We start from the raw sequence: 26,657 nt of genomic DNA on the forward strand, positions 1-26,657 counted from the left end.
ATGTGATTCCACAACTGGACAGTACATGCTGCATAATCCTGAGTGTGTGATGTATTAAACTAACAAACAATTTTAGAATGTCTGTTGGGTTCATAATGAAGTGCATGGGGTTACTACAAATATTAATATACTAGGCTCTGTTCTTTAAAGACATAAAGACACAATGTACCCAATTAAACTGCGTAAAACTGGTGGCATCCAATGCCAGTGTATTTCTCAGGGTAATGCCCTGACTAGTCATGGTCAGTCTGTCCATTTAAACAAATTCTGGCAGTTAACTGTCAATCATAATTACTTGGTACAGTCTGGTAATTCCAGCACTGATCAAAGTTGAACTGCCAATCAATTAGCACTCTTCTCTCATTCTCCTCATGTAAATATTGGTTTTCCCCTAGAATTAGTATTGTCACAAATTGTCATTTTTTTTTGTTCACTGGTGGGTATCACTGGCTGGTCACCATTTATCGTCTGTCCCCAGTTACCCTTGAGAATGTGGTACTGAGCTGCCTTCTTTAACCATTGCAGTCCACATGGTTTAGCTTGACCCACAATGACCTTAGGAAGGGAAGTCCAGGGTATTGAACCAATAACAGTGAAAGAACAGCAATATATTTCCAATCAGGATTGGAAGGGCAAATTGCAGGAGGTAGTGTTCCCATGTATCTGTTGCATTTATAATTCCAGATGCAAGTGGTACGGGTTTGGAAGTTACTGTCTTGGGATCTTTGGTGAATTTCTGCACTATATCTTGTAGAAAGTAGACACTGCTACTGAGTATTGATGGTGGAGGGAGTGGGTGTTTGTCAATGTGGTGCCAATCAAACATCACATCCTGGTGAATGCAAGATTAAAAATTTCAACAAATGGGTACTTTTTTTCAGCAATAATCAAATTCCATACAAACAAATTCTTTGCATTTGTGACCTACTTATCAATTAGAATATATTCATATGCAATAACAGAAATTATTTTATATATACTCCTTAATTGAATGAGGAATGAAAATAATTTTATTTATATGATGAAGTTGTTATTATTAAGTTTGACATTGTTGCTTCTATATAGTACTAAATAAACTTTCTCAATGTTTTAATAAACTGTTTGCGTTTGTATACAACTTTGCACAACATTGTTCAAACTTGAATGTAATAACAAGCCATGACTTTAATTCTGAATGGAACATATGTTGGTAAACAAAAGGAATGACATTATTGTGCGCTTGTGACTCTACTAAAATATTATTATGAAATTATTTCAAAGTTTCTACACATTGCAAACCAATCTCTAATCCTGTATTCTCAACACACTTAGCTCCTATTATACAATAGCCCCTAGCTTTTTGTTCACACCAGTCCTTAATCCTCAGACCAGCTATGGTTTATCAAATTGATGTAACTCATGTAATACTGCTGAGCTGATAAATTACATTAAAATATTGGCATTGACATATTAATAAAAATGTAATGCTGTAATCTGGAAAATAAATGTAGATAATTAGACATTATCAAGTTGCTGTGTTTAATTGAACAACTATTATTTTTCATTTGCTATTGTATATAAAAGTATCTTTGAAATCTCACCTTCAGGTCTCATCCATTCCATATTAACATTGTTTAATACCACCTTCAGTAACTACTGCCAAAATCAAATTTAAACATGTGTAATCCATAATTGAAAATAATTTCTTTCATACGACTATGGCAACAGACATACTTTTGTGCTGCAGCTAAATAAATTGGCAAGCCATCAGGTTATGTCCTTTCTTAACAGAGGTTAATGAGAAACTTCTTTTCTCCATGTCATTCTGTCACAATGTAAGTTATATCTATGTTGGCAGCAACAAAAGCATTACTGAATGACAAGTTTCATTGAGTTCAATCCAATAAACTTTGAACATATGAATTAATATCTGGAGTGACCCGTTCATCCTTGTGCCTACTGTGTCATACAATGAGATCATGGCTGATCTGTTTGTGGCCTCAACTCTAGTTGCTGCTTATCCTCGATATCCTTTGATGCCCTTGACAGTCAAGAATCTATCTAAAATAAAGAATTTATCTACCTCTGCTTTAAAAATATTTAATAATGGTATCCACCGTTCTATGTGGAAGAAAGCTCTTCAGACACACAACTCTCTGAGAGAAGGAAAAAGACTACTCATCTCCATCTTAAATTTTAATTTTTAAACTACGGTCCTTAGTTCTAGTCTCTCTCATGAGAGACAGATAAACAGCTTCCCCCCCTCCCCCCCCCCCCCCCCCCACGACCCCAATCAGTATACTTAAGATCTCGTGTATGTTAATAAGATGACCTCTCATTGTTCTCAAATCTAATAGATGCAGCACAAAGCTGTCCAACTTTCTTCATAAGATTTTCTGATTAGTAAGGGTTCAAAGATAACAGGGAAAAGGCAGGACAAAGCACATGGAATCAATGTACGCACTGGAAAAGATACTGGCAGAAGCAAGTTTGTCAACCCTGCACAGTCCTAACGTTTGGGGCTAGTACTAAAATTGGCAAGCTGTCTCACAGACCAGTCAAACAAGAACCTGACAAAGTCATATCACAGAATCACACCTTTCAGAATGTCCCAGACACTACCATCACCATCTCAGGATATTTCATGTCCCACTGGCAATAGACCAGATTGCATACATTTGAGAGGGAGTTGTCCTGGGAGTCCTCAACATTGACTCTGAACCCCACGAAGTTTCATGGCTTCATGTTAATCATAGACAAGGAAACATTCTGCTGGTTACTGTCTCCAGTCCTCCCTTGGCTGATGAATCAGTGCTCCTCCATCTTGAGTAACACTTTGAGAAAACACTGAGGGTGGCAATGGTGGGAGATTTCAATGTCCACCATCAAGAGTGGTAAAAAAGCAAAAAGCAGGACAGCATGGACAATCGTCGCATCAGTCTATTCTCGATCTTCAGTAAAATGATGGAACATGTCATCAACAGTGTTACCTGAGTATAACCTGCTCAGTGACACCCAGTTGGGGTTCTGCCAGGGCCACTCAGTTCCTGACTTCATACAGGGATGAAAGAAATGAACTCCATTGGTGAGATTAGAGTGACAGTCCTTGACAGCAAGGCTGTATTCAACTGAGTGTGACACCCAGGAACACTTGCAAAACTGGAATCAATGGGCATCAGGGGACAAACTGTCTGCTGATTGGAGTTAGACCTGGCACATAAGAAGATGTTTGTCATTGTAGGAGATCAGTCACCTCAGCTCCATGACATCACTGCAGGAATTCTTCAAGGTAGTGTCCTCGGCCCTACCAACTTCAACTGAATCACTCATGACATCTCTCCATCATAAGGTTAGAAGTGGAGATGTCTGTCAATGATTGCACAATGTCCAGCAACATTCATGACTCCTCAGATACTGAAGAAGTCCATGTTCAAATGCCACAACATTTGCACAATATTCAGCCTTGGGCTGACACATGGCAAATAGTTTTCATGCCACACAACTGCCAGGCAACGACCATCCCCAATAAGTGACAATCTAACCATTACCCCTTGACATTCAATAGCATTGCCATCACTGAATCCCTCACTATTAACATCCTGGGGATTACAATTGACCAGAAACCCAACTGGATTCATCACATTAACATAGTGGCTGCAAGACTGGGCCAGTGGTGAGGAATACTGGAGTAAGCAACTTACCTCTTGATTCCCAAAACCTGTCCATTATTTACAAGTCAGCAGTAGGATGATTTATTCCCCATTTTCTTGGAGAGTGCATCTTCAGCAACACTAAAGAAGGCTGATACCATCCAGGACAAAGCAGCAGACATGGTTGACACCACATCATAAACATTTACTCCCTTCACCATCAATGATCAGGAGCAGCAGTGTGTTCTAGCTACAAAATGCACTGCAGAAATTCATCAAAGGCAGAATCTTTCAAACCCATTGACTTCCATCTAGAAAGACAAGAGCAGCAGATATATGGGAACACGACCACCCATATGATCTGTCCAAGCCAAACCTGGTGGAGAAGGCTCAATGGTCTGAATGACCTTATTGCTCCTGTATCACAGGGATCATGAATGAACTGTTTCAAATGTGGTTATAATATTCTTTAAGAAGGGAACCAAAAAAATTTGTGTTGTACTTCAGATAGGTCTCACCAGTACCCTGTATAACTGTAACTAAACACCTCTAAAATTAGATTCCATTCACCTAACAATAAGCAGCAATGTCCATTGATGACTTGCTGTTCCTGCAGACTAACATTTCATAATTTTTGTATCAGAACATCACATTCTTCATTGAAGTAAAACCCTGATTTTCCATTCTTCATTCCAAAGTGGACGGGTTTATATTTTCCCACATTATCTATTTGTATCTATTTTATTGTTGTCCAATCTCTTAACTTCACATTATCCCATTTTGGACTCTTTACCTCCTCTTGGCAACTTACTTAAATTGGTGTCAATCATTGATATAACTTATAAATCAATGATTTCTCATCAGTAATGTCTGTGGCGCACCAATCATCACATCTTGCCAACCCAAATGTGACCCATTTTTGCGTATGCTTCCTGTTAGCTAACCAATTCTCTATCCATGCTAACATATTGCACCTCATACCAGAAACTCTTACCTTCTGTGGTAAGTTTTGAGTGACACCTCAATAAATGTCTTCTGGAAATTGAAGTATACCACCTCCACAAGTCCACAGTGCTTGTTACCTCCTCAAAATAAAACTAATACATGATTCAAACATGATTACTCTTCACAAAACCATGTGCGTGAGTGTGATGGGATATAAGCCTGTGAGAGGGTGTGTGCGTTGATGTGTATGTGTACTTGTATGAGAAACAGCGTGTGTATGAGAAAGTGTGTGTGTGTGTGTGTGTGTGTGTGACAGAGGTGAGCCCAAGGTTCCAGTTGAGGACATTCCCATGGGTACCAAACTTAGCTATTACCCACTGCTTGGCCACTTTATGTTGTTGCCTGTCCCGAAGTTTGCCTTGGAGGATGGTCACTCAAAGATGCAAGGCTGAATGTTCACAACCGGTGAAGTGTTCCACACTTGGAAGGGAACACTCATGGAGTCATACAGTCATAGAGATATACAGCATGGATACAGACCTTTTGGTCCAACCCGCATCTGGCATGCTTGCCTTCATTGGTCAGAGCATTGAGTATTGGAGTTGGGATAGCATCGCGTAGTGCTACGGGACATTGGTGAGGCTACTTTTGTAGTATTGTTTACAGTTCCGATCACCCTTTTGTAGGAAGGATATTATTCAATTAGAAATATGCAGAAAAACTTGGTAAGGACTTTCCCGGGTTGTGTTATAAAGAGTGGCTGAAGCGCGGGGACTTATTTTACTGGAGTGTAGGAGGATAAGGGTTGACCTTATGGAGATTTACAGAATCATGAGAAACATAGATATGGTGAACATCCGAGGTCTATTCCCCAAAGTAGGGGCATCCAAAACTAGAGGGCATAATGTAAAGATGAGAAGAGGAAGATTTAGTGGCCGGCACGGTGGCACAGTGGTTAGCACTGCTGCCTCACAGCGCCTGAGACCCGGGTTCAATTCCCGACTCAGGCGACTGACTGTGTGGAGTTTGCACGTTCTCCCCGTGTCTGCGTGGGTTTCCTCCAGGTGCTCCGGTTTCCTCCCACAATCACAAAGATGTGCGGGTTAGGTGAATTGGCCATGCTAAATTGCCCGTAGTGTTAGGTAAGGGGTAAATGTAGGGGTATGGGTGGGTTGCGCTTTGGCGGGTCAGTGTGGACTTGTTGGGCCGAAGGGCCTGTTTCCACACTGTAAGTAATCTAATCTAATTCAAAAGGGACCTGAGGAGCAACTTCTTCACACAGTGGGTGATGTGTACTTGCTAGAGGATGTGATAGGTCCAGGTATAGTTACAACTTAAACAACATTTGGGCAGGTACGTGAATACGAAAGGTTTAGAGAGAATTGGGTCAAATGCATGCAAATGGAACTAGTTTAGTTTGGGATTTCTGCTCAGCATGGAAGAATTGGAATGAAAGGTCTCTATGGCTCTATGACAGCTATCTTGACAATTCTCTTGATAACTGCTTTGACAGTCCCATCAGTTCTTGCATGCTTTATGCTCATTCCTGCTTAATATTAAAAATTCAAAAAGCGTTTTCACATTTTCTAAAAAAGCAACAGACCTCTTCCTGAATACAGTGTGGAATCACACACACACACACAAAAAAAATGTACCTCTCATCTCCAAAACAGTACTTCTCTAATTCACTATAATGAGTTTAGATATTTTGACCAGGGTCTAAAATGTACAAGTCATGTTTTGGGCAGTCCATGAATAAAACATGCATTTGATTGAGGCAGCTGGACTTCCATTGACCATATGTTGGCAAACTGGAACAAACCACCCTTCCCCCATTACAAAATGGTGGACGTGGGGATATGAATTTGGAGGGAGATCATCTGGATTTGGATAGTGGGTGCCATTACAGTTATATCCAATGTCACAGCGGAAACTGCTTGAAATGAAATGTCAAAGATTATGTTGCTAGAATGGAAAAAAAAGGCAGAGATCAACAAAATAAGAAAAAATAAGTGCCTAAATTAATTGGACAGAAAATTTAGTAAACGGATCAACTAACCAGCAGGACCCTTCAAGAAGGAGATGAATGTATTCGTATTGGAGATAAATCAAAGAGCACATCTACATGGAATAATAGAGATTAAATCAAAAGGTTAATGCTAAACTGGCCCATAAAAATAAGGCACTGGATCATATTACAGACGGTAATATTAACGATAATCACAATGAATATATTGAGAATAGTGGGAAAATGAAAAGGAACCTCAGAAAGCCTAAAATGTCATTTGAAGAAAAGTTATTTCATAATATAAAGGCAGCAGTAATAATATTATCAGAATTCAAAACATTAGTGTTAGAGAAGTTAGAAGCACTTGAAACCGATTAGACTTAGATTTTGATATTAGTTTTTAGATTTAGATTTAGATTTTATTGTCATGGGTACTCAAGTACAGGTATACAGGAGAACAAAAATAGGTTTTTCAGCATAACTGGTCCATGCCAATGCTTTCCCTCTACATGCAGAGTGTCCGAATAATGTGCACTTACTGTGCTTCTGTACATGCAACTTCATTTAAATCACAATCAAGTCATCAATATTGATGGTAAAGCAGAATAGTGTTACAAAACAAAGGATGCTTTTCTGCTATAAGTTTGATAACCTGATGAGGACCCACCTTGCTGGGACTCACTCATTTCTGCCATCATCACAATCTTATTGCACCAATTAATAATACTAAACACTCAAAATGACCAACAGAACACTGGCAGACAGTTTGGTGGGGCATGGAGGGAATTGCTATCACACTGCAATAATAGCCTGACATCTTACATTATATTTCATTACTCCCTGCCACGTTAAATATAAGTGTCATTTCTATGCAAAAGGCACCTAACATTGTGAGGCTATTGGAATAGTTCATTGTGGGACCGATTTTGGTGACAAAGTCAATACATTTAATGTAGGGCCCACATCTCTCAGCTATGGATGTCTGGAATTTTACAGTGTTTTGCAACTTCTTGACATCCTTCCCCATTTAGAAACTCCAGGATCTATAGCATCCCATTGTCCCAATGGATACAATCACTGCCAGCAAAACTATTCCACCTGACCAATAAGAAATCTGGAATGTTGTCAAGATCAGTTGTTCAGTTGGTTAAACAGCAAATACTTTACCTCGAAAAACTTTGGTTGTATTTCTGCTTTGGAAAATGCAATTAGGTTTTCGGGAACAGCTTATCTCAACTCCTTTTTCTCATTAATTTTGACATATATCTTCAGAAATCCAGGTTTTATTTGGGAATATTTATTCTCTACACTTCTTTCACTCAACAACATTCCTGCTATAAAGTATGAAAGGCTGCTCAATGTGTTAGAGGTGATGCAGTTTAGATTAGATTCCCTACAGTGTGGAAACAGGCCCTTCGGCCCAACCAGTCCACACCTATCATCCAAAGAACAAACCACCCAGACCCATTTCCCTCTGACTAATGCACCTAACACTACGGGCAATTTAACATGGACAATTCACCTGACCTGCACATCTTTGGATTGTGGGAGGAAACCCATGCAGACACGGGGAGAATGTGCAAACTCCTCACAGACAGTTGCCCAAGGATGGAATCGAATCTGGAACCCTGGTGCTGTGAGGCAGCAGTGCTAACCACTGAGCCACCCTGAAAAAGACACATAGCTCTTTTGCAAGTAACTGCCTGCAGTACTTCACCAGTAACTGTGGTAGCAGTAGGATTGGAGCCCATGACAAGTTAGAGACTGGAGCTTGACTCCAATGCCTTAGACCACTCAGCCACACTCACACAAGCCACTTGCTAGGTAATATTGTTGATTAGCACTTGAAAGGGAAAGTGAGCTTTCCAATCTAGGTAGAAACCTGAGTAAAATTTTAAACCATTGATCTCTATTGGTTCTTGACATAGTGATTTTCTAGCTTGTTCCTTTTCCATTATGCATAAAGGTATTATTAATGTGAATAAGTAATTTTTATTTAGTTTACAATTAGGTGACAAATGTCTTCAGCAACTGGTATTTTTAAAAAAAAATTAAATAACTAAATCATCTAAAAGTTAAAGATAAGGGCCTTATGTTTTTGCAACAAAATATTTGGAAGGTGATAAGGCTGATTGTTTTACTTAACAAATTTGATAATTTCAGATTGTATTATTTTGATGGTGAAGAAATATTGATCTACCTTAAGATGATAAAGCACCAGATTTCATATAGATTCTGTAGCCTCAGTATATTGATTCAGGGTTGAGGAAACATTGATAAAAGAAGGAAATATCTTACAGTGTAATATGACTGCAGCATAGTTAAAATAGTTTTGGATTTTGTTACTTGTTGGAAATGCAGCAACCACTTTATGCACATCACTGTTTCACAGTTAAAATAATGAACAGATATTTTAGTTGATGTGTAAGTGTCAATTGAGGCATTAGGAAAGATTCCCTGCTTATTTAAACCTTCACCGCATGATCATGCACAAAATTCTATTCACCCATTACCTCTCTGCTCCCTTAAATGGGTGGCAGTCACATTGCAAAAGTAGCAGTATTGGTGAGAGTGAGATAAACTATTTGGATATTTATTTATGCCCTCTGCACAAGGGATTTGTGCTAGGTGGTAGATGTGTAATGGGAGTGCCATGCATTAAGCTGCATTGGAGGCCATTGAAGCAATGTGTCCAAGATGTCACATAAAGATGGGTTCACTCATTTTGATTTCCAATACCAGGAGTCATTTTGTGATTCTGTTGACACATCCTTGAGTTCAAATGTTGGAAATTAGCCTACCTGTTCCCAATCCATTCTGCAGATTATCCCTAAGAACGTAACATCACCCTTAAAACCGTGACATCTGTGTTCTTGTCCACTCCCACTACAAAGATCTCTAGCATCATATCTGTGACCCTGAAGATATCTGAGTTCAATTTTCCTGGTTTTATATTGCAGTACTAGTGCTTAGCAGCAATATTCTGAGTCAGTGTAGCTTCTTTCAAGAAAGACAGACTGCCTTTAAAACAGAAGGCTGACTCCATCACATGCAATGAGCATATGTTATCCCAGATTCAGTCAGCAATGTACAACTTGCATGACTGGCAATGCAGTTGTGGAAAGGAATTGACAGCACCTAATCTGGGTGTGGCCATCCTCTACCAGAACCAGCACAGACAGATCCCAAATCTTGACTTTCACACTCAGTAAAAGCATGGAACAAGGTTTATCCTTCAACATAAACACGTGATACTTATAACCTTGTCAATTGATTTTTTTCAGGCTGTGTAGTGTTATATAGGGAACGTAGGGATTTTTAGGCCCTCAAACCAGTTCAACCATTCAGTGAGATCACAGGTAATCTGTGACCTAACTCCATATATCTGTCTTTGACCCGTATCCTGTAATACTTTTGCTTAACAAACATTTTTGTATCTCAGATTTAAAATTAGCAACTAATCCAGCAACCATTGCCATTTGTGGAAGAGACTTCCAAACATCTACCACCCTTTGTAAGGAATTGGATTGGATTTGATTGGAATTTGAATTTATTGCCACGTGCACTGAGGCACAGTGAAAAGCTTTGTCTTGTGAGCAATACAAGCAGATCACAGAGTTAAGTAGCAGAGATAAGTAAATAATACATAAACAGCAGCAAAAATAAAGACACAGGTACAGGTGAGTGTTAAGGGTTTGCAAGTCCATTTAGTATTCTAACAACAGTCAGGTAGAAACTATTCCAAAACCGGCTGGTGCATTTGTTCAGGCTTCTGTACCTTCTTCCCAATGTTAGAGATTGTAGAAAAACTTGCCAGGGTGGGATGGACCTTTGAAAATGCTGGCTGCCTTTCCTTAACAGTGGGCCTGGTAGATGGATTCTGTAGATAGGAGGTTGGCCTTTGTGGTCGTCCGAGCTGAGTTCACCACTCTCTGTAACAGTCTCCGATCTTGAATGGAACAGTTGCCATACATCCAGACAGAATTCTACTGATGACGCACCTATAAAGGTTGGCAAGGGTATTCGCCATCATGCCAAATTTCCACAGCTGCCTGAGGAAGAAGAGACGTTGTTGGGCTTTTGTAACCCGTGTGTCCTCATGACGAGTCCAAGAAAGCTTGTTGTGGATGACCACTCCAGGAGCTTGACTCTCTCCACTCCTTCCACCTCTGTGCTGTGCTGTGGGGAAGGCATGAATAACATCTTGCCGAAAGTCACTAATGAGTTCCTTGGTCTTGCCAGCACTGAGAGCTAGATTGTTCTCAGTGCACCATTTTTCCAGGTCTTCCACCTCCCGTCTATGGTCTGTTTTGTCGCCATCTGAGATTCAACATACTATGGTGGTGTCATCAGCGAACTTTTAAATGCCATTAGTCTGGTATTTGTTGACCCAGTCATGGATGTACAGTGAGTGCAGTAGGGGGCTGAGTACACACCCCCAGGGGCTTCAGTCTTGATTGTTAGTGAGGATGAAATATTTTCTCCGTGGGCGGCACGGTGGCACAGTGGTTAGCACTGCTGCCTCACAGCGCCAGAGACCTGGGTTCAATTCCCGCCTCAGGTGACTGACTGTGTGGAGTTTGCACATTCTCTCCGTGTCTGCGTGGGTTTCCTCCAGGTGCTCCGGTTTCCTCCCACAGTCCAAAGATGTGCAGGTCAGGTGAATTGGGCATGCTAAATTGCCCGTAGTGTTCGGTAAAGGGGTAAATGTAGGGGAATGGGTGGGTTGTGCTTTGACGGATCAGTATGGACTTGTTGGGCCAAAGGGCCTGTTTCCACACTGTAAGTAATCTAATCTTCACTGATTGTCCCCTATGGGTCAGGAAACTTAAGATCTAAGTAGGGCTTAGTCCAAGATCACTAAGTTTAGTAATCAGTCTCAAGGGATAATAGTGTTGAAGGCTAAACTGTAGTCAATAAGTAGGATTGTTGCGTAACTGTTCTTGGTGTCAAGATATTCTAGTGAGGAGTGAAGGTCAAGTGATATGACACCTGATCTGTTGGTCCAATAGACAAATTGGAGTGGGTCAAGAGTAGTGGGGAAGCTGGAGTTGATTAATGCCATGACCAACCTTTCAAAGCACTTGCTTTGCTTCTTAGCATCTCTGCTGAGCTATCTGAAAGGGTTAAGGATATCACAATATAAGATCTTCCCATCAGGAATTAGAGGCTTATTCCAGGGTGGAGTCTACCAGGATTGCAGAGAGCTTTCTATGAATTCACTGACGTGAGTTTACAGCTTCAATAAATGGTCTCAGTGTTAATAACAAATAGCTTAAGTAGTACTATCTATTTACTTTTGAGGATGAGAATAGGCTAATAGCAGGAAACAGTGAGTGGGTACAAAGAGCTCTTTTCTAGAATAGCAAGCTGTAACCAGTGGGGTTCCATAGCAATCAGTACTGGGATTGCAACTGTTCACAATATACGTTCATGACTTGAGGAAGGATGTGACTGTACTGTATCCAAATTTCCAGATAACAAAAATAGGTGGAATGGCTGGTTTAGAGAGGGATACAAACAATTTGCAGATAGATATAATGGAATGTTAGATCTCATTTCAAGTGGATTGCAGTATAGGTATTGGGAGGACTTACTGCAACTATACAAGGTGCTGGTGTGACCATACCTGGAGTACTGTTGGAGCAGTTTTGGTTCCCTCATTTAAGGAAATATATCATTTTATTGGAGGCAGCTCACAGAGGGTTTGCTAGGATGATCTCTAGCATGGACAGATTGCCTTATGCACAAAGGCTGGACAGTTTGGGACTCTATTCATTGGAGTTTAGAAGAATGAGAGCTGATCTCATTCAAATTAAAGGATTCTTAAGTGGCTTGACAGAGAATGTTTCCCCACCTGGGAGTGATGAAGACCAGAAGGCATGGTCTCAGACTAAAGAGGTACCAATTTACCATAAGACCATAATACATAGGAGTGGACGTAAGGACATTTGGCCCATCGAGTCCACTCCTCCATTCAGTCATGACTGATGGGCATTTCAATGCCACTTACCTGCACTCTCCCTGTATCCCTTAATTCCTTGGGAGATTGAGGAATTAAGGGATACAGGGAGAGTGCGCCTAAATGCAGGTAATTTAAGACTGAGATGAGGAGGAATTTCTTCTTTAAGAGGGTTATGAGGTTTTGGAACTCTTTGCCATAGAATGCTGTGGGCAGAGTCATTGATATATGTAAGATAGACATATAAACTGAGAGTTCAGAATAGACAGATAGACAGACTCTTAAGCAGCTTGGGAATCAAGGGCAATGGGGAAAGGACAGGAAAGTGGACTTGAGGAGGATTAAATCAGTCATGATCCTATTGAATGGTGGAGTAGGTTTGAGGGTCTGAAATGCTTGTGTCTTATGGTCTATGGTCTGATGTCTCACACAAAAAAAGTATTGTAGATATACTGTAACCAGCTCCTAAGTAATTTGGAACAACATTTTTATGTTTAATCAAAACCAAGCCCACTTTCTTCTGAATTGATTGTGTAGGCACCTTTACAACGTGGTATCAATAGCATGAATAATACCAGCAAGAAGGATTAGTAACAGCGAATCTACATATAATGTGCTACCAGTGCAGGTCATCATGATAATAAGATCTGGTAATCTATTATCAAAGTCACGATAGGTTTTCAGTACATTTCTCAAAGAATTGCAATGCCAAGATATTTATAATAGTCAATAATTCTCATCAAATGGATTAACAAAATTCCAGAGATTATACTCTGCACCTCTGAATAGTTTCCTATTCTTATGCATCCTCCCTCGTGATTGATTGCTCATCAAAACTAGAACTTAAAGTATTAAATCTTGGATAGATAATGAAATAAATGAGTTACGACAATACAAATTGTCCACAAAAGTCCCCTGATCTGAAAGTAACCAAACCCACAAGAGCGTACGAAGGAATGTCTAATGGCTGAGACTGACTACCATACCCATAAAAGACTATCCAAGGGGTAACTACTTGGAAAATTCATTTCATCATCTAGGTATATACCTCATAATGTCTCTAAGTTGATCAAAGTTTTTAAGTTCATTTTACATGAAGCTATACCTGCCTGCAATTTAAAATGTGGTTAACTATTTTTGCTGCGGGAAACAAGGATTTAATTAACAAGGTTTGCTGCATTTAACGAAAGAGCACATTTATTAACTGTGAAACCCAAGAAAAAGTATTTGAAAAATGAGATGAAGGATGCCATCCTCATACAGCCAGTTGGATAGACAGAGGGCTGGATGGTCTGCACACACACACACACACACACACACACACACACACACACACACACTTAATGTTGATGTTTCTATGTCTCTGTGAGAAGCAGGGTGTTGTGAACTATTCCGGAGGTTGAACAGAGGGGAACTTATTCATACCTTCTGATCTGGTCGTGACATTATCATTACAGCCTGCCCAAAACGCAAAAGACTAAAATTGATGACTTTTAAAAAACAAAAATGTGTTTAAAATCTGATTATTCACTGCATTTAAGGACAAAAAAATCTGAGGGTGCCTTACCAGGAGCATAAATAATTTATTAACTCCTTTTTAAAGATAACATAACAAGCTATCTAGTGTGTGGGTGAAGCAGCTGGACTCAAGAATTCCCATATTTGATTTTTGGTCTGCATTGAGTTTCACTAGGATAGGACTGAAATTGCAACAATTGACTTTAGCATCTTGGGGGAAAGAAAGGAAATTTGGTCATCGTCCAAGTGTTGATTTCAGTTTATAATAACCACTGTTCATAACAACTTTTAATAAAAATAGACACCAAGGCATTCGCAAAGCTTGGTAAGAGTTAAGCAGTTTATTACTTTCTGTCTATAATGATGGAAAAAGTATCTTTGGGATACTCTCACAGATACATAACTAATCTTATCATGAAACTATAATTGCAAAATGAAAATATTTGAATTTATATTGATTTTCCTGCCTCCAGTGCTAAAATACACCATCAATATCTCAAGTTATAAAATGAAAGACTTTAGAATAACCCTAAGAATAGGAATGAGAACATAATCCATGATCCAGTATTGTGCTTCAAATAGGTTTACCTTTCTTTACTTTGCTCTGCTCTGTACTGATTATCAACAGATGCATATCAAAGTTAAATTTCAGGCCATAGCTGTGACAATCTAACAATTGGCTCACAGCGTGAAACAAGAGTGAAGATACATCAAACAGGTCTGACTGCCAACTTCTTGACAAATCTTTATATGTACTTAAGAGATTTAATTGTCGAAGTCTTTGTTTGCTATGTGCATATAGAACAAAGAAAGATTTTTTCTTTTCTCCCAGCGAGCAGTATAAAATAGTGTGATTTACTGCCTATACAAAGTGACAGAAATCATGTGAATTCTTAGTTGTATACTGAATGGAAAACACATGATCTAATTTAGGTAAATTTGAAGGTGTGTCAGCGCATGTTTATGAGAATTCCTCTATGCATTTGATGTGAAGTAATTGCAGGAAGATAACTACTAATTGACCAAACTGACTAAAGCTGCCCAAAATTAGAATATGTTAAAACACACAGAATATTGGTGTACAAAGTTAAAAATCACACAACACGAGGATATAATCCAACAGGTTTAATTGGAAGCACACTAGCTTTCGGAGCGACGCTCCTTCATTAGGTGATAGTGATCACTTGATGAAGGAGCGTCGCTTTGAAAGCTAGTGTGCTTCCAATTAAACCTGTTGGATTATAACCTGGTGTTGTGTGATTTTTAACTTTGTACTCCCCAGTCCAACACTGGCATCTCCAAATCAGGATATTGGTGAGTAGCAGAAATCCTAACAAACCTGTAGCTGACACAAACACCCAGGTGAAATCAAATCAGAAAATGCATTCTGCCTGAATTAAACCGACATGACCCATTTCATTTTCTGGGGTAAACTTAACTTTAATAATACAGAGAAGGTTCTGGAGATCACTCCATCACTGCATCAGAGGCTGCCATTTAGGAAGCAAAAAAATTGAGTATTGCTGCAGTTGGAAAAAATCTTAAAGGAGCCACACAAACAGCAATAATTTAGGGACCAGATATTTCCATTGCATATGAAGAAATCTGTTTTGATAAAGTGGTGGAATTAAATTTTGAAATCAGTTTCTGAATAAAAACGAACAATGAGGAAAAAGCATAAGAAGCAGGCCCTCTGGACTTCACCTTTCCCTTTACATTTGCTTTTATCCGGAATGCCTGTAAAGCCTGCAGGAAGAATGAGAATCCTTCACCTCAAGGAGAAAGGGATTTGGAGATGCCGGTGTTAGACTAGGGTGTACAAAGTTAAAAATTACACAACACCAGGTTATAGTCCAACAAGTTTATTTGAAAATACTAGCTTTCCTCTATGTTGATATGTGCGATCTTCTTGGAGGTGCTATCCACTTTGAGCCGGCAATTAATTGTGTCATGGTTGTCATGATTTGGAGATGCCGGTGTTGGACTGGGATGTACCAAAGTTAAAAAATCACACAACACCAGGTTATAGTCCAACAGGTTTATTTGGAAGCACTAGCTTATTATGCTACACTAGTTTGTGTGGACAATGGGCTAGGCTATTTGGATTTTAGAGAAATAATCCCCAATAAAGATGGACAGAGCAGTTGATGACCAGAAGTATCACAAAATTTAAATACATTCCATGGGACAGTGTGGGGAGAGAGAGAGTGCGGGTAGTCAGTCATTTGGAGACAGTGCCTGTTTAATCACTGTAAACAAAAGATGTGATCACTGTTGGAAACACGTCTTTGAGGTAACGTTTCTATCGGGACCTTGAGGTCTCCTTTGGATAATCCAATTTTTGGATAATTAGTATTCAGATAATCGAGGTTCCCCTGTAAATCACAAAAAGTAGAGGACCCAGCACTGATTCCTGTCACTCCACTGGTCTCCAGTCTGAAAAACAACCCTCCACCACCACCCTCTGTCTTCTACCTTTGAGTCAGTTCTGTATCCAAATGGCTAGTTCTCTCTGTATTCTGTGAGATCTAACCTTGTTAATCAGTCTCCCATGGGGAACCTAGTTGAACGCCTTACTGAAGTCAATTTAGATCACATCTACCATTCTGCCCTCATTAATCCTCTTTGTTACTTCCTCAAAAAGCTCAATCAAGTTTGTGAGACATGATTTCCCAAGCACAAAGCCATGTTGACTATCCCTAATCAGTCCTCGCCTTTCCAAATACATGTACATCCTGTCCCTCAGGTTTCCCTCCAACAACTTGCCAACCACCGAGGTCAGGTTCACTGGTCTATAGTTCCCTGGCTTGTCCTTACCACGCTTCTTAAACAGTGGCACCACATTAGCCAACCTCCAGTCTTCCAGAACCTCACCTGTGACTATCGATGATACAAATATCTCAGCAAGAGGCCCAGAAATCACTTCTCTAGTTTCCCACAGATTTCTCGGGTACACCTGATCAGGTCATGGGGATTTATCCACCTTTACCCGTTTCAAGACATCCAGCACTTCTTCATTCTTGCCGAATGCCATCAAAATTAGCTTTTCTCCAATTTAGAACTTCAACTTTTAGATCTGGTCTATCCTTTTCCATCACTATTTTAAAACAAATAGAATTATGGTCGCTGGCCCCAAAGTGCCCCCCCCACTGATACCTCAGTCACTTACACTGCCTTATTTCTCAAGAGTAGGTCATGTTTTGCACCTTCTCTAGTAGGTACATCCACATACTGAATCAGAAAATTGTCTTGTACACACTTAACAAACTCCTCTCCATCTAAACCTTTAACACTATGGTATTCCCAGTCTATGTTTGGAAAGTTAAAATCCCCTACGATAACCACCCTATTTTTCTTACAGATAGCTGAGATCTCCTTACAAATTTGTTTCTCAATTTCCCTCTGACTATTAAAGGGTTGACAGTACTATCCCAATAAGGTGATCAACCCTTTCTTAATTCTCAGTTCCACCCAAATAACTTGCCTCGATGTATTTCTGGGAACATCCTCCCTCAGCACAGCTGTAATGCCTTCCCTTATCAAAAATGCCACTCCCCCTCCTCTCTTGCCTCCCTTTCTGTCCTTCCTGTAGCATTTGTATCCTGGAACATTAAGCTACCAGTCCTGCCCATCCCTGAGCCGTGTTTCTGTAATTGTTATGATATCCCAGTCCAATGTTCCTAACCCTGCCCTGAGTTCATCTGCCTTCCCTGTTAGACCCCTTGCATTGAAATAAATGCAGTTCAATTTATTAGTCCTACCTTGTTCCTGCCTGCCCTGACTGTTTGACTCTCTTCTGTACTCAACTGTACTAGTCTCAGATTGATCTCTTTCCTTACTATCTCCCTGTGTCCCACTCCCCCAACCCCACCCCCCCAAAAAAACCTTACTAGTTTAAATCCTCCCGAGCAGCTCTAGCAAATCTCCCTGCCAGTATATTAGTCCCCTTCCAATTTAGGTGCAATCCATCCTTTTTGTACAGGTCATTTCTACCCCAAAAGAGATTCCAATGATCCAAAATTGTGAATCCTTCTCCCATACATCAGCTCCTCAGCCATGCATTCATCTGGTCTATCCTTCTATTCCTGCCCTCACTAGCTCATAACACTGGGACTAATCCAGATATTACTACTCTCAAGGACCTCCTTTTTAAATTTCTGCCTAACTCTCTGCAATCTCCCTTCAGAAACTCAACCTTTTTCCTTCCAATGTCATTGGTTCCAATGTGGACAATGAGCTCTTGCTGGCCCCTCTCACCCGTGAGTACATTCTGCACCTCTCTGAGACATCTTTGATCCTGGCACCAGGGAAGCAACACACCATTCTGAGGTTTCGCTGCTGGCCACAGAAACGTCTGTCTGTACCTCAGACTAGAGAATCCCCTAACACAATTGATCTCTTGGAAGCCGACATACCCCTCGTTGTATTAGAGCCAGTCTCAATACCAGAAACTTGGCTGTTCGTGCTACGTTCCCCTGAGAATCCATTACCCCCTACATTTTCCAAAACAGCACACCTGTTTGAAATGGGTATAGCCACAAAAGACTCCTGCACTAGCTATCTACCTCTCTTACCTTTCCTGGAGTTACCCATCTATGTGACTGTATCTGAGACCTCCCCCCCTTCCTATAACTGCCATCCATCACATACTGTTGCTGTTGCAAATTCCTCATCGCTTCTATCTGTCTCTCCAACCGATCACTCGGTCTGATAAGATTCATAGCCAACAGCATTTATTGCAGATATAATCCACAGTAACTCGTAAACCCTCTTTAAACTCCCACATCTGACAAGAAGTACATATCACTGTACTAAAGGCATTTTTGCTCCTTCACAACCTACACACCCAGAAATTAACATCACCTTATTCCTTTTCAAACACTGCCCCAGGTTAAATTAATAGTTATGGCTAATATTTTAAGTTTAGTCAAGAGACATATCTCCAAAAACATATTATCAAGGAAGAACCCACTCTACTCACTACTGCAGATTCTCTGTAGGCCACACTTAAAACAATGATTAACTTATCTGATCCTGTGCTGTGAACTTCACCCAAACAGTTCCTCCAAGATCAGCTGTGAATTTCACTGTTTGTTAATTTTCCCAGATGCACTCTGATGTCCAACAATACATGAATTCAAACAGCAAACCAGAAGTATCAGAAAATGTAATTACATTAGATGAGACAGCCAAGTTATTAGAAATCAATTACATGTCCTCATTCTTTATCAAGGAGAATAAATCACTTACAGCCAAGCTCAGGAGATAAAACAGTATCATCATATCATTAGAATTCATCTAAAAGTTTTATCTTCCTCACAGAATTATCGCACTCATTTCCTTTCATGTACTTTATTGTTATAGCACATACATCCATTAAAAATTCATATTGCACACTTCAACTCTCCCAAATTGTAAGACATCATGGAGTCATACAGTATGGAAACAGTCCAACTAGTCCATGATGAACATGTTCTCAAAATAAAGTAGTCCCATTTGCCTGTGTTTGGTCCATATTCCTTCAACTCTCCTATTCACATACTTTTAAACATTAGAACTGTGTCTGCATCCATCACTTCCTCTTGCAGTTCATTTTTTACACACTGTGTAAAAAGGTTTGCCCTCATGTCTTTTTAAAAACTTTTGCCTCTCATCTTTAAAATATGCCCCCTAGTTTTGAAGACTCCGCCCTAGGGAAAAAAACCCTTACTATTCACTTTATCTATGCCCCTCATGATTTTTTAACCTCTATAAGGTCACCCTTCAACCTCCTTCACTCCAGTGAAATATGCCTCAGACTATTCAAAAAACAAAAACAGAAATTTCTGGAAAAAGCTCAGCAGGTCTGGCAGCATGATAGAGAGAACTCAGAGTTAATGTTTTGGGTTGAGTGACTAGTTCTGAGGAAGGTCACTTGACCCAAAAAGTTTAACTAGGAGAAATTGAGGACTGCAGATGCTGGAGTAGCAGAGTCAAGATGATGAAGTCCATTCCTCATGAAGGGTTTATTCCCGAAAAATCGATTCTCCTGCTCCTGGGATGATGCCTGACCTGCTGTGTTTTTCCAGCACCATATTCTCAACCCTATAAAGTTTAACTCTGATTTCTGTCCACAGATGCTGCCAGGCTTGCTGAGCTTTTCCAGCAATTTCTGTTTGTGTTTCTGATTTTACAGCATCTGCAGTTCTTTCAGTTTTTTTACTCAGCTTATCCAGTCTGTTTTTGTTTTACTCAAACCTTCCATTTTCAGCATAATCCAGGTAAATCTCTTTGGAACCCTCTCCAGTTTAATAACATTCTTCCCATAACAGGGCGACTAGAACTGCGCACAGGACTCCAGAATAGGGTTGACTAACATTCTGTATAACGTCAACATCTTAACCACCCTATCTACCTGTGTTGCAAATCTCAAAGAATTTCTACCTGAAGCTCAAGGACTTTCTGTTCTACAACACTCCCCAGGGGCCTACCATTAATTGTATATGTTCTTCCCTTGTTTGTTTTACCAAAATGCAATATACATAGAACATAGAACATAGAACAGAACAGGCCCTTCGGCCCACGATGTTGTGCTGAACATTTCTCCTAGCTTAAGCACCTATCCATGTACCTATCCAATTGCCGCTTAAAGGTCACCAATGATTCCGACTCTGCTATTCCCACAGGCAGTGCATTCCATGCCCCCACCACTCTTTGGGTGAAGAATCTACCCCTGACATCCCCCCTATACCTTCTACCCTTCACCTTAAATTTATGTCCCATTGTAACACTCTGTTGTACCCAGGGGAAAAGTCTCTGACTGTCTACTCTATCTATTCCCCTGATCATCTTTTAAACATCTATCAAGTCACCCCTCATCCTTTGCCGTTCCAATGAGAAAAGGCCTAGCACTCTCAACCTATCCTCGTATGACCTATTCTCCATTCCAGGCAACATCCTGGTAAAACTCCTCTGCACCCTCTCCATAGCGTCCACATCTTTCCTAAAGTGAGGCGAGCAGAACTGCACAGAGTACTCCAAATGTGGCCTTACCAAGGTCCTGTACAGCTGCAACATCACCTCACGACTCTTGAATTCAATCCCTCTGTTAATGAATGCTAATACAGCATAGGCCTTCTTATAAGCTCTATCCACCTGAGTGGCAACTTTCAAAGAGCTATGAACATAGACCCCAAGATCCCTCTGCTCCTCCACCTTACTAAGAACCCTACCATTAGCCCTGTATTCCGCATTCTTATTTGTCCTTCCAAAATGGACAACCTTACACTTGACAGGGTTGAATTCCATCTGCCACTCCTCAGCCCAGCTCTGCATCATATCTAAGTCCCTTTGCAGCTGACAACAGCCCTCCTCACTATCCACAACTCCACCAATCTTCATATCGTCTGCAAATTTACTGACCAACCCTTCGACTCCCTCTTCCAAGTCATTACTAAAAATTACAAACAGCAGACGACCCAGAACTGATCCCTGCAGAACTCCACTTGTAACTGGGCTCCAGGCTGAATATTTACCATCTATCACCACTCTCTGACTTTGACCGGTAGCCAGTTCTCTTTCCAACTGGCCAACCATCCCACTATCCCATGCCTCCTGACTTTCTGCCTAAGCCTACCATGGGGAACCTTATCAAATGCCTTACTAAAATCCATGTACACTACATCCACTGCTCTACCCCCATCCACATGCTTGGTCACCTCCTCAAAGAATTCAATAAGACTTGTAAGGCATGACCTACCCCTCACAAATCTGTGCTGGCTGTCCGTAATCAAGCAGTGTCTTTCCAGATACTCATAAATCCGATCCCTCAGTACCCTTTCCATTACTTTGCCTACCACCGAAGTAAGACTAACTGGCCTGTAATTCCCGGGGTTATCCCTATTCCCTTTTTTGAATAGGGGCACAACATTCGCCATTCTCCAGTCCCCTGGCCCCATCCCCATTGACAGTGAAGACGAAAAGATCGTTGCCAACAGCTCTGCAATTTCCTCTCTTGCTTCCCACATAATCCTAGGATATATCCCGTCAGGCCCGGAGGACTTGTCTATCCTCAAGATTTTCAAAATGGACAACACATCTTCCTTCCTAACAAATATCTCCTCGAGCTTACCAGTCTGTTTCATACTCTCCTCTTCAACAATACGGTCCCTCTCATTTGTAAATACTGAAGAAAAGTACTCATTCAAGACCTTTCCTATCTCTTCTGACTCAATACACAGTCTCCCACCACTGTCCTTGATCGGACCTACCCTCGTTCTCATCATTCTCATGTTTCTCACATACGCACAAAAGGCCTTGGAGTTATCCTTGATCCTACCCACCAAAGATTTTTCATGCCCTCTCTTAGCTCTCCTAATCCCTTTCTTCAGCTCCCTCCTGGCTATCCTATATCCCTCCAACGCTCTATCTGAACCTTGTTTCCTCAACCTCATGTAAGCCTCCTTCTTCCTCTTTACTAGACATTCAACCTCCCTCGTCAACCAAGGTTTCCTCACACAACTATCTCTTTCCTGCCTGACAGGTACATACATATCAAGGACACGTCGTTCTGTTCCTTGAAAAAGTTCCACATTTCAATGACATCCTTCCCTAACTGCCTATACTTCCAACTTATGCTCCTCAGATCCTGTCTTGCAGCATCATATTTACCCTTCCTCCAATTGTAAAACCTACCCTGTTGCACGCACCTAATATCTTGCATATATCCAAATTAAGCTCTGTCTGCCACTCCTCAGTCCATTGACCCAATTGTTCAAGATCTTGTAATTTGAGATAACATTTCTAGGTTAGATTACTTACCGTGTGGAAACAGGCCCTTGGGCCCAACAAGTCCACACTGACCCACCAAAGCGCAACCCATCCAGACCCATCCCCCTACATTTACCCCATCACCTAATACTACGGGCAATTTAGCACAGCCAATTTACCTAACCTGCACATTTTTGGACTGTGGGAGGAAACCGGAGCACCTGGAGGAAACCCACGCAGACACGGGGAGAATGTGCAAACTCCACACAGTCAGTTGCCTGAGGCGGGAATTGAACCTGGGTCTCTAGCACTGTGAGGCAGCAGTGCTAACCACTGTGCCACCGTGCCGCACTTCTTCACTATCCACTCTGTGCACAATTTTGGTGTCATCTGCAAACTCAGCAATCAAATCTTCTGTATTTTCATCCAAATTATTTATATAAATGACAATCAAAAGTGGACTCCACCACCACTCTTGACTCCTACCACCATACCAAGTTTGTGTCCAACTGGCAAGCTCACCCTGAATTCCATGTGATCTAACATTACTAATTAATATACTATGCAGAACCTTGTCGAAGGTTTTTCCATTTATTTCAAGGAGAAGACAGACAGTGATTCTACTTTTTAGAAAGAATAGTAATGGCTTTATGTCACCTTTCCACTATGTCAAACCCTGACACCCAGGATAATGGGCTCCAGGCACATTCACAAAGCACTAATGCATTGATGTTCATAAAAATAAGAGAGATTTTGTTTTGTATAAAAGATGCATGAGTTAAACCGTATATTAAAAGCAGTGTCGCTTGTAGCTACATTGTAGTGAAATAAGGGAAATGGTAGACAGGATTGGTCATCCCCTGGGCAAGAGGTATAGTCAAAACAAATGGCCCATATGAAACTGAAAACACTTTTTGCAAATGTCACCCAGTATATTTTGCATTCTCTTCAGAATATCGCTGATACTTTGGCACATACTTCCAGCTGCATTGAATATCATCCTTCTTGATTAAGACTCTTCATAAAGTTCGATGTACTGATATGTTATTGGCAAGATTCTGTTAGTATTAGAGATATTTTCCATTTGCCTTTCTAAGTTTCATGGGAGGAGAAGATGGAATTGCTACAGCATCTGCCACAGCAGACCAGCTCTAACTGAAGAAACAAAATTCATTTTTAGTTAATGTTTCACTTTTCATGCTATGATTAATTGTCCCACAATCAATTTCATATTGTAAGATTGCTTTGTAATTTATTAAAAACAACTCTGTAATTTAATAATATTGTATGCTAGGGATGCATGAACATTCCTGGTGGCCAGTGTTACTAAAATATTAAGGAAAGGAAATTCATCAGAAGATGTATTGCTATAATGAATTTCTAATTTGAATCCAGTCATAGGTGGTCATAGCCAAGTAAGAAAATCCAATAATTGCTGAAAATCTCTGGCAGATAACTTCACAGCCCAATTGCTACGCCCAGTACAAATTAAGAAAACTCCCACCTTCCATTTATATACTCTTTTGGCATGAAGCACATATCATTATGGGATGTTTTTGACAATTCCACAAGAATATCATTCCATTCATTTGGTAGGCCATGAGCTTTCTTGTAATATTGCTCCTGTGATCCTTTCAATGCATAACTGCCTCTTCTGATCACTAAATAAAAATTGATTGTCCATTTCATTTGGCTAATCTTTGCAGGGCTATTCTAAAGTGCTGGGGTGTGGGACTAAAGTGGATAGCTCTATCAAAGAAACAGTTAGGTTGAGATGAGCCTTTTTGAGCTCTAAGGTCTATGTTTCTATGTATCCTAATAAATAGAGCTATTGAAATTGGTCCAGGGCTGACAACTCCAATTGATTACTGACATTTTGTAGGTGAATCTCATTGTAGAATGTATTAGGTTATATAAATCTGGTGAATCATATTAGCACCTGAAAATTGAGCACTGAAAAATGGAAAAAAAAGGTAGGCATTCATATTTCTCTGTGAATTTATACAATCACTCTGTCAAACCCAACTGCACACCAAGTTTAATGTAACAAACATGTAGAATATTGCTGCTGGCAAACACACAGTGTATTTCTTTCAGCCCAACATTCTGCTAATAATAGTGTCTGAAACCAACACTGATTGTAGCTAGTTCAGATAAAATGATAGTTGATTGAAGTATTGAAGTTAAACAATTGTATAAAATTGTTAGCCTATTACCTCATGGTTTGCTTGAAAAAAACATTATTATAGTTTGTTCAACAATACTGAGATTAGCCATCAATTATTTTCCAAAACACATTTTAAATATCGAAAAAAATCTTGAGCACATTTGAATCATAATGTTTACTCATGAAACCTTATGTTGTCACATAAGATTTACATTTAAAAGTTATTAGACGCAATAATTTTGCCGTAATTTCTGAATCCATCTCTTTGTCCTCCTGGGGTTTTGTTTCCAATCAGTTCAGAAATATAGCTTCAAAAATAGATGTGAGCATTCATGAATTACTTTGCATTTTTAACCTTTGCCTGAAGTACTCTAGCCAGACGTTTGTTCCTTCTAATTGGCATGGTTTAAAAGCCAAACAGCAGATGGGGAATAAAACCAGTGTAAGAGGAGTTCTGCTGACAGGGACATCTGTACAATACCTTGCAATCAAATGAGTGTCTGAATTAAATATATGGTTAAATGTAAAAAGATGTTAAAATGGCAGTCGAACAGATCAGGGTGGGAAAGAAGTGAGTAAGCCTCTGTTTCCACTTTAACTAACTCATCCAATTTAATGGTTAGACTTAAAATTGTGTAGTGCATAAACATTGGCACAGGCCAGTTGGGCTAAATAGCCTGATTCTGTGCTGTTCATTCAATGTAACACTACTAATTGTACATTCAGCCACATTTGCAATTCGTAGACCAGTGGAAGTTTGTTTCTGCACACAGTAGTTTGCCTCTGTGTACAATGCATATAATTTATTTCCTGTTACTTACAAAGAAAACACGCAGGAATGTTTCCTCTGTTCACCATTTGTGGAAAATTCTCTCCCTGAGTTTTTGAAGAGAGAATTATCACCCTTGTGGCCTGACATGGACCTTGCAATGTAATATCCCTTTGCTTCTACTTTAAAACATTGTACAGAAGATAATTGTTGCAGTAGCGTTGACACTCAAGCCCTAGTCTTTTGTTTTGGTTCAAACCCACAATTAGGGTGGGTTCTGAACCTTAATAGTTTCCAAAGGTATGGAAATGGATCTATGAGGGCACCTAGGTCCAATGTTTGCCATGACTGGATGCCTGTCATATTCCAATTCTAGATTGCTGCATTCCCAATGTAGAATCATAAAATCCCTACTTTGCAAAAAGAAGCCATTTAGCCTGCATCAACCATCCAACCAGACCTGGCAAAATCCCCTGTCCCCTCATTTACCATGGCTAACCCACTTAACCTGCACGTCCCTGGACACTACAGGGCAATTTAACATGGCCAAATCAACTAATCTGCACAGCTTTGGACTGCAGGAGGAAACTGGAGCTTGTAGTCAAGGGGAGAATGTGTAAACATTGACAGTCACCAAGGCCAGATGCTGTGAGGCAGAAGTGTTAACCATCATACTACCCAGTAAAAAAAACTCCTGAATTTTACCCGTCATTGTAAAGCAAGTGACAAAAGTCCTGAGATGAAAACAGTATCCTACAGCAGATTAAAATTTAAATATCATTTATAGTTCTTGGACTTTCTTGTTGATTTGAGGTTACCACTGCTGATTGCACAGGCATTCCAATCTGCAAAGAGTCCTGATGTCCACTTCTGGGTGGAATCTGTGATTAGATTATGCACACTGTTCTAAG

Source organism: Hemiscyllium ocellatum, chromosome 1, assembly GCF_020745735.1.
Source record: "Hemiscyllium ocellatum isolate sHemOce1 chromosome 1, sHemOce1.pat.X.cur, whole genome shotgun sequence".
Lineage (NCBI taxonomy): Eukaryota > Metazoa > Chordata > Chondrichthyes > Orectolobiformes > Hemiscylliidae > Hemiscyllium > Hemiscyllium ocellatum.